This window comes from Haliotis rufescens, unplaced genomic scaffold (genome assembly GCF_023055435.1).
Source record: "Haliotis rufescens isolate VD_foot unplaced genomic scaffold, xgHalRufe1.0.p SCAF_5, whole genome shotgun sequence".
Lineage (NCBI taxonomy): Eukaryota > Metazoa > Mollusca > Gastropoda > Lepetellida > Haliotidae > Haliotis > Haliotis rufescens.
In genome coordinates this window covers 49,485,953-49,498,467 of record NW_025964223.1, presented here as the reverse complement: position 1 = coordinate 49,498,467, position 12,515 = coordinate 49,485,953, and the positions used below count along the sequence as shown (strand labels likewise).

The 12,515-nt window shown below is 40.2% G+C and overlaps 1 non-coding gene across 1 annotated transcript; it reads right to left on the bottom strand.

Annotated features, from left to right (window-relative positions):
• Window positions 1-5,303: 5,303 nt before the first annotated feature.
• LOC125373552 lies at window positions 5,304-5,422 on the bottom strand. Its single transcript, XR_007218397.1, has one exon. It is a non-coding gene; the product is annotated as a 5S ribosomal RNA (ribosomal RNA).
• Window positions 5,423-12,515: the final 7,093 nt, after the last annotated feature.

Below are 12,515 nucleotides of genomic sequence, written 5' to 3'. Positions count from 1 at the left end.
GTCACATCTAGCAAATCAATAATAGACTCAACAAGAATATTTCTTTGTTGTTGAGTCTTTTTACAATACATAAACACATGTTTGATAATATCAAAAGCAAATGTGCCGCATAAACATTCATCAGATTGTATACTGTAGGTGCTAAGGCATAATAAATATGCTAAATCATAGAAGTGTTCCGGCCTTTCAATTGTTAGTAACCAAAGTCTGTGTACCTTAGGTGATCGTATAAGAGAGTATCGTTTTAGGTTTTCTCTTGAATGAATCTCTGCATGAATTATGTTATGGTCACCTACGCTTATTTGTTCTTTAACTCGACTCGCCCATGCATGTTTTGAGGGGAAATGAGAATAAATGGTATATGTGTTTATGTCATTATTGAGTTCATACTTGTTTACAAGTGAAAGCATGTGGTACAAGGGTGACATTTTACATTTATCATCTTTTTCTTTAATTGTATCGAGTTCAAACTGAACAAGTCTGTGCTGAAATAGTCTTTTAAATGCAAAGTTAATGTCACTATTACATAGTCTTCCCAGAAATAAGAGAGCTCGTTGATCAATGTACGCCTGGAGAGAAATTTAACCCAGACAATCTCTGGTGACGACGGAAGGAGTGCGTCTAGACAGTCCTTGAATCTTTTTACAAAAATAACGTTGAATAATTTCAAGCATTTCGTATTCCTTCGGTGACAGTTTACCCCATACACTACAAGCAAATAATCCACATGGTAAAATTACCCTTTCCCATATACGAACAGCTGGGATAGGATTTAAGCCACCAAAGTATAGTCCATGATTATAATTTATATTGACTAACATTCTGAGTTTTTCACATATTAGATGGGTACGTTCTAAGGTTTTCTTTGATGTACTTAGAAGCAATCCAGCATAAGTTACATTTTCCTTTTTAGGAAGTACTTGTGAACCAATGTAGACACATTGAGAGACAGATTTGCGAATATTCCCAAACAGTAGAAATGCACTTTTACTGGCATTATATTTCAAATGCCATCTATTAGCATAGGTGTATATATTATTCAGTAGACATTGCAGTCCGTCAGAGGAGCTGCTCAACAGCGTAGTATCGTCTGCTAATAGGATGCCGGGTGTATTACCCCATGGAAGACACAAGCCACGCCCTAAATCATCAAGTGAATACAACAAGTCGTTAATATATAGAGTAAAAAACCATGCCGATAAAACGCGACCTTGGCCAACACCTTGCTTAACATGAAACACATTTGAGGTAAAACCTCCAATGCTTACACATGACTGCATTGAGGTATATATTGTGCGTAGAAGTCGCCATAATTTTCCATTAATACCAAAGTTATACAGTTTGAAGAAAAGACCATTAAGCCAGACTCTGTCAAAAGCTTTCTCGTTGTCGAGAAAAGCGCAGTAAACTGGAGACTGTCTTTCGTTATAATAAGCTATGCTTTCCATTAATGTAAACAGGGCAGTTTCTGCCCCAGCCCCTCTCCTAAATCCAAATTGAAAGCGGTGGGGGAAGCCTTTAGATTTGTTTGCCCACTCTTCAATTCTATTCAGCAGAAGTCTTTCGAACAGTTTACTTAATACTGGAGTGACGGTAATACCTCTGTAGTTAGTGGGGTCGTCTTTACGTTTACCATGGCCTTTATGGATAGGTAAAATCTTTCCAACGTTAAACATTTTAGGTACATATTCATGAGAAACAATTTTATTATAAAATATAACAAGGTGTTGGATAATAGATCTACCAGAGTATTTGATATGTTCATTAACTATGCCATCGGGACCAGGCGATTTTCCACTTTTTAGACGTTTTATAGTTGCCAATAACTCATCAGATGTGAAAGGACAAATCAACGTGGAACTAACGTCGCTGTTCCCTTGGTCATTATACGAGTCATTTTCAATCTGTTCCATGCGAATATTCACATAATCAGTAAAATCTGAGTCAAAATTGATATCATGATTTGGCATTGATAAATCCTTGAAATATTTGGAAAACAGATTACAAATTCCTTCCTGTGTATTACAGGACTCTTCATTATACACAAGCGTCTGGGTTTGTTCCTTCTTTCTTTTATATTTCTTGGTTACTCTAAAGTACTCTGTTATATCAACCTCAGCTGCTTCATATATTTCCTGAAACTTTTCGTCTTTCAGTTTTTGTTTGGAACGGCGATGCTGCTTCCTAAAGATACGTTTTGCTCTTTTATACTCAATGTAATTTGCATCCTCTTTATCATGAGATTTACCATTATAGATCCATTCACTACGGCGTTGTCGCATTGTACGATGCAACGTATTTAAATTATCTTTTTTCCAGTATGGTTTTAAATGAGATTGGAATTTTGAAGATGGTATACTTAGTTTAGCTGCAGCATGTAACGCTTGTAGGATATAGTCGTGATAACTTTCAATGTATTCATGAGGAGATGCGTACTGAGTTTCGTCAAACTGAGCACATCTAAAATAGTTTTCAGTTTCATATCGGTATAACATAAAGTCTACGTCATTAGCTTTACGCCAGTTTAGATGTTCACCGCCATGGTGGCGTGGCTGGGAATCAGTACTCAGACATAGGAATATCGGACAATGGTCTGATACTGAGTATTGAACACCAGTATCTAAAGTATAACCAACAACGTTACTAACATGTTGGAGATTAATGAACACATAATCTATCATACTTCTTATAGTTTTACATTTACTTGTGAAGGTAAAAAAGGCATTATCGTCAAGGGGTACGACAGAGATTAGATTCCGTTCAGTGAGCACTCTTTGCAGATATTTCGCTCTGCGTTTCAATATAATTCCATGCCGCAGGTCTGCATTAAAATCACCCAGAAGAATTGTCTCCCCTTGATGAGAACATCTATCATAAATCTCCAGTACATTATTAACTTCTTCTATGTATACACTATCTAATACGTTAGATGAGGGAAGGCGAGCACCAATTATATACATAGGGCATTTATTAATGAAGAGTTTAGCCCCAATGATATGCTCGCTTGAAGGTATACTAATTGCTGACGACCTCCGACATGTACTTTTACGAATAAATATGGCTATACCCCCTGCGCCTCTTTGAGATAAGTGGTCATGCTGACATTTAACATAGACGTTAAAGTCATCATCCAAGTCATAGAGTAGATATTCACGTGTGTCGTCCAGCCAGTGTTCGGTAATAACCAAAATGTCACAGCTCATTAGTTTTGAGCGAATTTCATCTAAGCAATTCAATGCCCCACGCACATTCCACGTAATCATGCGAAGGATTGCCATTAGAACAAGTATATATGTCGCAAGTCTAAAATTGTTCATCAACATTATTAATGTTCAGCCTTATCGTCATTGTACCACACATTATTCGGTAGCCACTCACGACAGTTAACGTTTTCGGGCCAGAAGCAGTCATCATCCAAGATGATATCTGCACATTGCTGTGGGACAGTTATTCGAATGGTGAAGGTAGGATTGCGTCGCCCTTCCGAGTGTTTCATGAGTCTCACATTTGTGATAGTTACATCACGATTCTTAGCATAGTCACATATAGCATCTTTAACAACGTCAAATGGTTCGTCAGCTCTGACATAGCTTAGGACCAGTCTTTTGTTTCTATTTCTATAGACACCGGCAAAAGACTTTTCCCACTGATTGTTGAATGTAACATTTCTTGTCTCCTTTACATTGTTTACAGGTTTAGTTTGCTTTTGTCTGTCGACGCCATCATGCTTGACAATGAGCGGCTTGGGGGAAGTGTCTTCAGAGCTTGGGTCTTTACTGCCTGCATTGTCATGAGTCTGAGGTCTGAATGGGAGGCTTGGGAATTGACGAGAGTCTATACTCGTGTAATCGGTCCTCTGAATGGGTGGGGATATAGGTCTGTTGGAATTTGGGCTTCCCTTCGTAACAGTCTCCGAATATAAAAGTTTGTTTCTCGTGTTCATGCAATCTATTTTTCCATCGACAACGCGCACATTCTTGTCAATAGATATAATTGTTTCTTTCACATTTCCTCTCAATTCAAGTAACTCAGTCTCTTTCTGTTTGAGTTGATTACGTAATTGAATTAAGTCCGTCTTCATTGACTGTTCATTTGAACGAAGTGTCTGAATCACAACCGTACACCTTTTCACTTCATCGCTCTTTTCATCATATGCACTGATTAACTGTAACATATCTCTGTCATATTTGTCTTGAAATTGATCCAGTTGTCTGCGCACACTGTCAAACTTCTTGTTTACATCTTCGTGCAAGAACATTAGTTTCGCCAATACACTTGACAATATGTCCTTGTCCTTTTCCATAGCTACATCAGTAGTAGGCTTCATACAGGCTTGCTTTGGTCTACTTAAGACATCAGTCTGAATCACATGAGCTGGAATAGCACCTTTAACAAACTTATAGAGCAGATACACATCAGATGCATATTTTTCTGCTACGCTTTTAGTTTGACCACTTCTATTGACTCTCTTAATCAAAATGCCCTCTGGATAGTCTCCACACTCTGCTTTAGCTACATCATAGACAGATTCTCTGATATGATTGAGCCCTGTATCATCATTATCATAGGCGTCAACCAATTTCTGCTCACAAGTCTTTCTATCATTTTCGCCAATTATCTCTTCAAGCTGCTTCAATATATTGTAGTCCAGTTCATCTGGCAGTTGTGTTGAGTACGCTTGAGCACTTTGACTCATTGTCAATATAAAGGTATAAAGAAGGATTGTTTTACCTTACATTGAGATGTCCAGTGGTCAATCACAAAATAGTCCAAATATCTCAGGGTAATGCATCACGAATCTCCAGTAATTCACAATTATTATCGTCCACTTTCTCACAAGGCTGTAGTATTCATCATACTGTTTCGCCCTTGTGGGCTTATGTCATTACATAACCCTTGTCTGGAGGAGCTACAAAAAACACGTCCGTTCAGCTCGGCGTCCAGTGCATTCTATAATTTTACATGTATATATTATATATTCATGCTTTGAAAGTAAGAAAGTAAGTAAAATAGTCAATTATCGGTGCACGCAAACACCTTTATGTGGCGAAAAGGACATACATGCCTTCAGAATAGTTGACGAGTTTGGTGAACTGACAACTGAATATGATCACATGTATAGTGGAAAATTCCTTTCTGTAAAGGTATGTAAGAATACATGGCTGGCAGCTATGTCTTTGAGCAGACATGCATGAGTGGGGCCATTTACAAGGAAATAAAAGTGTATGATTACATCAGATGTGAATGAGGCAAGTGCACCTTATGGTCGAAAATGAAAAAAAGTGGGAATCGCACAGCAAAAATGTCTACTGCACCCGGTGTTCCCAGGCGGTCACCCATCCAAGTACTCTCCGGGCCCGACGTTGCTTAACTTCGGTGATCGGACGAGAACCGGTGTTTTCAACGTGGTATGGCCGTAGACAATGCTTATCGGCAAACTTTAGCTACATATAGACACCACACATTGGTAAACAGACCATTCAGTTGCAGTTTGTACTCCAAGCGAGCAACACCTCTCCAAGCCTCCAGAGCCTCCTCAAGCCCACGCACAGCACCGCTGATAGCAAGCCCAGGGAGAACTTCAAAGGTAATTATATAACCACTCACCCATCCATTCACAACAACCTACACCTCCTAATCAACGCTCACACCCAAGCCCAAACCTAAAACTACACTCACAAAGCCAACCTAAACAAACTCAAACACTTCAAATTAAAACACAAGCCCTCTAATTAATCTCTAAAAGCTTTAAACAACTCACAAACCCAAAAACAACCAAAACTCCGCAAACACTACTCACCCCTTCCAAAACACTCCACCCACAACCCCTCACCTCAAACACCACAACAACACACACTCATCCTATACACCCTATCCCAGCATGGCAGACCAAAGACAAATCGAGATAAGCGAAATCTCTGGCATTACATCCCCTACACCTGCGGAGGCGCACAACACCTCCGACAGGGCAACACCCTCACTCATTCCAACAGGCTACGGCGATCAAGACCCTCAAGCCTCCTACATGGAAACTCAACCCAGCACCCCACCTCCCCAAGCATGCAACACAAAAAAACGCAAACTAGACGCATCGGCATCACCTACCTCACACACCCTCTCACCCGCAGCCCTCATCACCACGTGGGCCCTCTACTTTTTTTCGGCCACCCCCTCAGTACAACTAGCTCCAACACTAACCATAAATAAAATAGGCATGTGGCTAAGGCAACAAAAAATCAATTACCTAAACATCAAACGTAGCTTCAAAGGATATCAGATAATCTTCCCAAATCAGGAATCCTACATAGCAGCAACTAAAATTAAACAAATATTCCAATTCACCGTAAATAGCTCTAAACCTAACTGGCAAATATACACTAGGGGAGTTATTCGAGTGCACCCAAGGGAAACCGACGAGGACCTCGACATATACGCCAAAGAAGCTAACACTATCCAAACCCAACCACAAATAACTAGCCTCCGCAGGATAAAATCAAACAGAAACGGGAAAACCACCCCCACACCTATTGTAATAATAAACTTAAAAAAAACAGCTAAACACCCTGAAGCCCCCAAACATATCACTTTCGGCGCTAACCATAACTTAGAGGTCAAACCCTACATCAAGCAAGTAAGGCAATGTTCAAATTGCCTACAATATAATCACACCGCTAACCAATGTACTTTCAAAAAAACTAAATGCAAAAACTGTGCCCAAACGGACTGCCCAGGGATATGCACACCCTGGTGCATCCACTGCAAATCCATAAAACACTCATCACTCTCCAACCAATGCCCCCACAGACTATCACTCACCCAACAGGCCAACAAACATATAGACATAAACACGGCCAAAATCCAAACCAAAAAACCCACACCGCAAGCATACAAACAACTACTACCAACACCACCCCCAAACAACAACACTCACGCACGCAAAACAGTATACCCAGTCTCCGTATGGGACCAAAATCAGCGAGACGCATACATCGCAAATGAAACAAACACCCCACACATCCCACAAACTCACACTCTCACCCTCCCCGCCTCTCACCCTACAATTACCACATCTACACCCGCAAGCAAAACCCAACGCACAACGACCACCACACAACCAGCACCAACACAAGCCATCACAGCCACAAGGGCAACAACACTCCAAAACCTACAGGCACCCCCCGAACACCCAGTCAACAGGGAAACTACAGAAACCACTCAGACTCTCGCACCCAAACCCATCATGCAACCCACCACCGAACAGAGTGACCAAACTAAAGATAACTTAACCGAAGAGGACGAGTACACATCCTCAGAGGAAATAAACGATCTTACCTTGTCAGCCCCAAAAACCAAAAGCTATAGAAAAAAACTCACCCAAAACGTAGCAAGCAAAAAACTAAACAACTTAGTCCTCCTACTAGCTTACATGTTAAAGCAGTCTAATCCAGAAGCCAGCTCCAAAGCCTTCTTTGGTGTACCACATAAACTACAACTCGTCACCACCTCTTTCGACCGTTTCAGCAGCAACCTTAATAACCTACTAAAGTAAATACCTAAACCAAGCCTAAACCAAACATAAATCCACCCAGTTTCCCAATGGAAGGCCTAAATATTTTTCAATGGAATGCCAATGGCCTCGCTGGCCATGGTTCTGAACTTAAAGCTAAATTCAAAATAGATAAAGGTCCCCATGTAGCTTGTATTCAAGAAACCAAATTCTCACATAAAACTAAATTCAAGCTACCAAATTATAACGCAGTGAGAACCGACAGGTCCAAAACCATCCCAGGCAGAACAGGAGGAGGTCTAATCATCTACGTTAGAGAGGATATAAACTACGAGGAAGTTAAAGTAAACACTCCTAATCTAGAAGCTAATGGAATCCAAGTCACCATCAATAACCAAAAAATAAAAATCATTAACATCTATCACTCAACACTAAAACCAATTAAAGATACAGACCTAGATATCCTTTACCAATTAGGAAACAAATCAACCATCTTCCTAGGAGACTTCAATGCCCATCATCCTACCTGGGGCATTGCAGATAAACTAGACAACCATGGACAACTAATATCAGAGTGGATCGAAAAAAATGACCTAATACTATTAAACAATAACCAACCAACTAGATACGACAAAATCCACCACACCATGTCGGCTATCGACTTAACAATATGTACGCCAGACTTAGCACAAAGTCTGATGTGGGACGTCCACCCAGTACCTCTAGGCAGCGACCACTTTCCCATAAATATAACCCTAGGAAATATAAAAATACCAAATCAAACCCCTAAACAGGAACCTAAATTTCAGTACAAAAACGCCAACTGGGACCAATTCCAAGAATTATGCAACGAAGCTAATCTAAACGATTTAGAAACAACAGACCCCGAAACATTCTGTCAAAACCTAACTAACTTCATAATCAACGCAGCCAAATCCGCAATCCCCTTCAAATCATCCAACCCAGGAAAACCCACTGTCCCTTGGTGGAATGAGGAAATAGAGCTAACTAGACTAAAACGCAAATCAGCTTTCAACAGAGCTAAACGAGACCCCTCTCATCTCAAAACAGCTCATGAACTAAACCACCAAGTCCAAAACCTAGTTAAAACTGCTAAAACCAAAAACTGGAAAAAATTCTGTGAGGAGCTAAACCACCACACCGACGCTAGGAAGGTGTGGCGCAAAATTCACGCCATCCGAGGCATCAAACGGCACAAAAAAAGCCCCAATATAAACAACTCAACAAACCCCACCCAAAAGGCCAACAACCTAGCCAAACACTCCTCTAAAGTTAGTAGCAACAGTAACTTCAGTAAGAAATTCCAAGATAAACTAAATAAAGAAATAAAATTCTCCAAAGAAATCAGACAAGACAACCTAGAAATAAATCAACCTTACACCATAGAAGAACTAAATCACGTACTAAACAATAGAAAAAAAGGAACAGCCCCTGGCCTAGACCTCACCTCTTACCAAATAATCAAACACTTACCTACCAAACTACTCCAAACTTTACTTAAACTATACAACCTAGTTTACCTAAACGGACAGGTCCCATCCTCATGGAAGGAAGCTCTAGTAATCCCAATACCTAAACCAAATAAACCAGCAGATCAGGACAACTCCTATAGGCCCATATCCCTAACCTCAAATCTCTGCAAAATAATGGAACTTATGACTAAAAATAGGCTACAGCACTACCTAGACCAAAACAACATCATAAACCCCGACCAAAGCGGCTTCACTCCTGGCCGATCAACTCTCGATAACCTTGCCCGACTAGAACAGGATATAAAAACAGGACAGCTGAACAAGCAATACACCATAGGCATATTCCTCGACTTCTCTAAAGCTTTCGATATGGTATGGCACCACGGGCTAATACAAAAACTAAAAAAAATAGGACTAAAAGGCCAAATAATAAACTTCATCCAAGATTTCCTAAACAATCGCAAAATTACCGTGGGTATAGACCATACGCTATCGGACCAGTGTCCCCTAGAAAATGGCACTCCCCAGGGCAGCATTCTCAGCCCAACCCTCTTCAATATAATGATAAATGATCTATTCGAGGGCTTATCCCCTAAACTAAACACTTCAAAATTCGCGGATGATGGAGCCCTATGGATCCGCACTAAAAGCATTAAAATGGCAGAAAACTTAATCCAAAAATCTCTAAATAAAATACAACAATGGGCAGACAAATGGGGCTTCTCCCTTAACTCAGATAAAACAACAGGAATAGTATTCAAACATAAAAACATGAAACCTGCCTACCCAATCCTCCAGCTAAACAACCAAACAATCAAATTCCAAAAACAAACCAAATTCTTAGGACTTATTTTCGATCAACACCTCACCTGGGAGGCTCACGTCCAAAACCTAAAAACTAGATGCAGCAAAGACCTTAACACATTAAGATGTCTCACCGGCTCTAACTGGGGAGCCTCCAAAGATACCCTCCTCTCACTATATACAACACTAATTAGATCAAAACTAGACTACGGCTGCGCCATATACAATACCCTAAACAACTCTCTATCTAAAAAACTTGACTCAATACAATACCAAGCCCTTAAACTAATTACACGCACCCAACATGGCACCTCCTGCACCTCACTTCAGGCCCTTACAGGAGAAATGCCACTAAATCTACGCAGGGAACATCTAAGCCTTAATTTCTGGGCCGCGTCCCAAACAAACCCTCTCATCCAAAACCTAATTAACCAAAACATTAGCCCAAGAAACCAAGCTCTAGCTCGCAAACACCCCTTACTACCCCAATATCCCAAAGAATAACTAACTACCTCAATGAACACCAAACTCAAAATCTTAAACAAAACTGCAAAAAATCAAATATCTTCACCCCTAAACTCAAAATACCCAAAATAGACACAACGCTAACTAACCAAATAAATAAACAAACCGACCCAAACATAGCTAAAACCACCACACTTTCTTACATACACGAAAATTGGCCAAATTGGTGTCACATATATACTGACGGATCTTCAGACCCGATCTCCAACCACACAGGTTTCGGAGTCCATACCACACAACCAGTTATATCCACACAATCTTACCGACTCCCTAACAACCAATCTATATTCACGGCTGAACTTATGGGCATGGCCTCAGCCCTGCATAACCAACAATCAAAAAACAACAAAAAATCCTAATTCTCACTGACTCGCTTAGTGGGCTACAAGCCCTCCAAAACAAAAATACCAAAAAACGACCTAAATTAATAAACCAAATACTTAAAAGCTCCAACAACCTAACAAAAGCAGGCAAACAAATAACCTTCTTGTGGATCCCCGCCCACGTAGGAATTTACGGCAACGAAAACGCCGATAAAGCAGCTAAATTATCTCTCAAAATACCAGAAATAAGCCTAAACCTACCCATCTCAAAATCAGAAATTAAAAGTGTAAACAAACAAAAAATAACCAAAAAATGGCATAATCAATATCAAAACTCAAATAGCCAAATCAAAAAAGTGCTCAGAAAACCACTAGCCAAACCTAAAATCCTACACCCCTCTAAAAAAATTGACAGATTAATTACAAAACTCCAAACAGGACACACGAACCTAAATAACCACCTAAAACAACTTAAAAGACACGGGCAACTGCCCCCACTGCAAACAACCCGAAACCACAGAACACGCACTCATCCACTGCACCCACTACCAAACACACAGAACCACACTACAAACCAACCTCAATCTAAATAAGGTTCCTACTCTAGATGAAATACTAAACCCTCAAAATAAACTAGAAAACTTCAAGGCCCTAGGCGTATTCCTAATCAAAACAGGCCTAATTAAGCGCATCTAAAAACTAATTAATCTACCAATCCAAAATCCAATAAACATACAAACACCCACCTCACCCGGCTCCCTTATTTCCCTCCTCCACCCACCTCGGCATTTATTCCAAATTTTAGAATTTCAAAAAAATCGATATAAGCAACCCCTAAAAGCCCCCTCTTGGGTTGCACACACCACTTTCACCCTTCTCGGAATACACTAAATGGCCTGGCCAGGCCCGTGTGCGAAATACGCTGCAGTCGGAAAGCGCACGTTAAATCTTCTATATCAGTCAGTCAGTCGGTAAACAGACATTGCCATGAAAACAGCATGCTCGCGTTTTCAGCGGGTTCAGTAGACATGTTGTGTTTGTTGATTTATGATGTATATTTACAGGGATTAAAATCTAGCCGTTCTAAAAACATGTGATCACTGTTTAACACGAGGCCCGGCACACTCGCTCACTCGATCCGGCCTTTCGTCTGAAACATTCACTTTTCGTTGATGGATGGTAGCCTATATTGTTCTGGTAAAATTAACATCCAAACGACGAAGACCCCTACTAATATCGTGCTATTAAGACAGGCAAAAAGACTTAATCTGTGACGACCGATCGAGTGATCTAAACACCAATGTATATATGTTACTGTTCGGGGCTTCGCGCCCTAGCTGCTTGTGTCCCGAGATCCTCGTCTTACTAGACTGTTTTCCTGAAAGTAAAATCCCCGTTACTTACTTGTTATGACAAAGTTAGTTTCAACTCTAATTGAAGTGACCAAAATTATGTCTCCAGAAATATAGTGTCAAATGTTTTCTGTTGCAAAATGGCGAAGTCGTCAGAAAAACGTGCTTCATTGTCGTTGTTTGAACGCTTGTTCTAGCTTATCATAGGCAATACTGATGAGTGTTGTGTTTTACTTTCATAGTTAGATATATTGAGAATTGACAGGCAACGTTTAAAATGCATAAACTTGAGTCTCAAGGCTAAAAATGTGCTTTTGAAAGTAGCGATGTCTACATTTTAGACTGGGTCGCTTCATTGGAAACAGCACGTGTGGCTTTGAACTTCACCCGTGAGCGTTGCTATTGTAACCGAAATGTAGCCAAATGTTTTTACTACCTAACTGTATTGTTGAAATTGAAACTTTCCTTGATTAAGAAGTGATTATTCGGATACAAATACACGAAAAAGCAC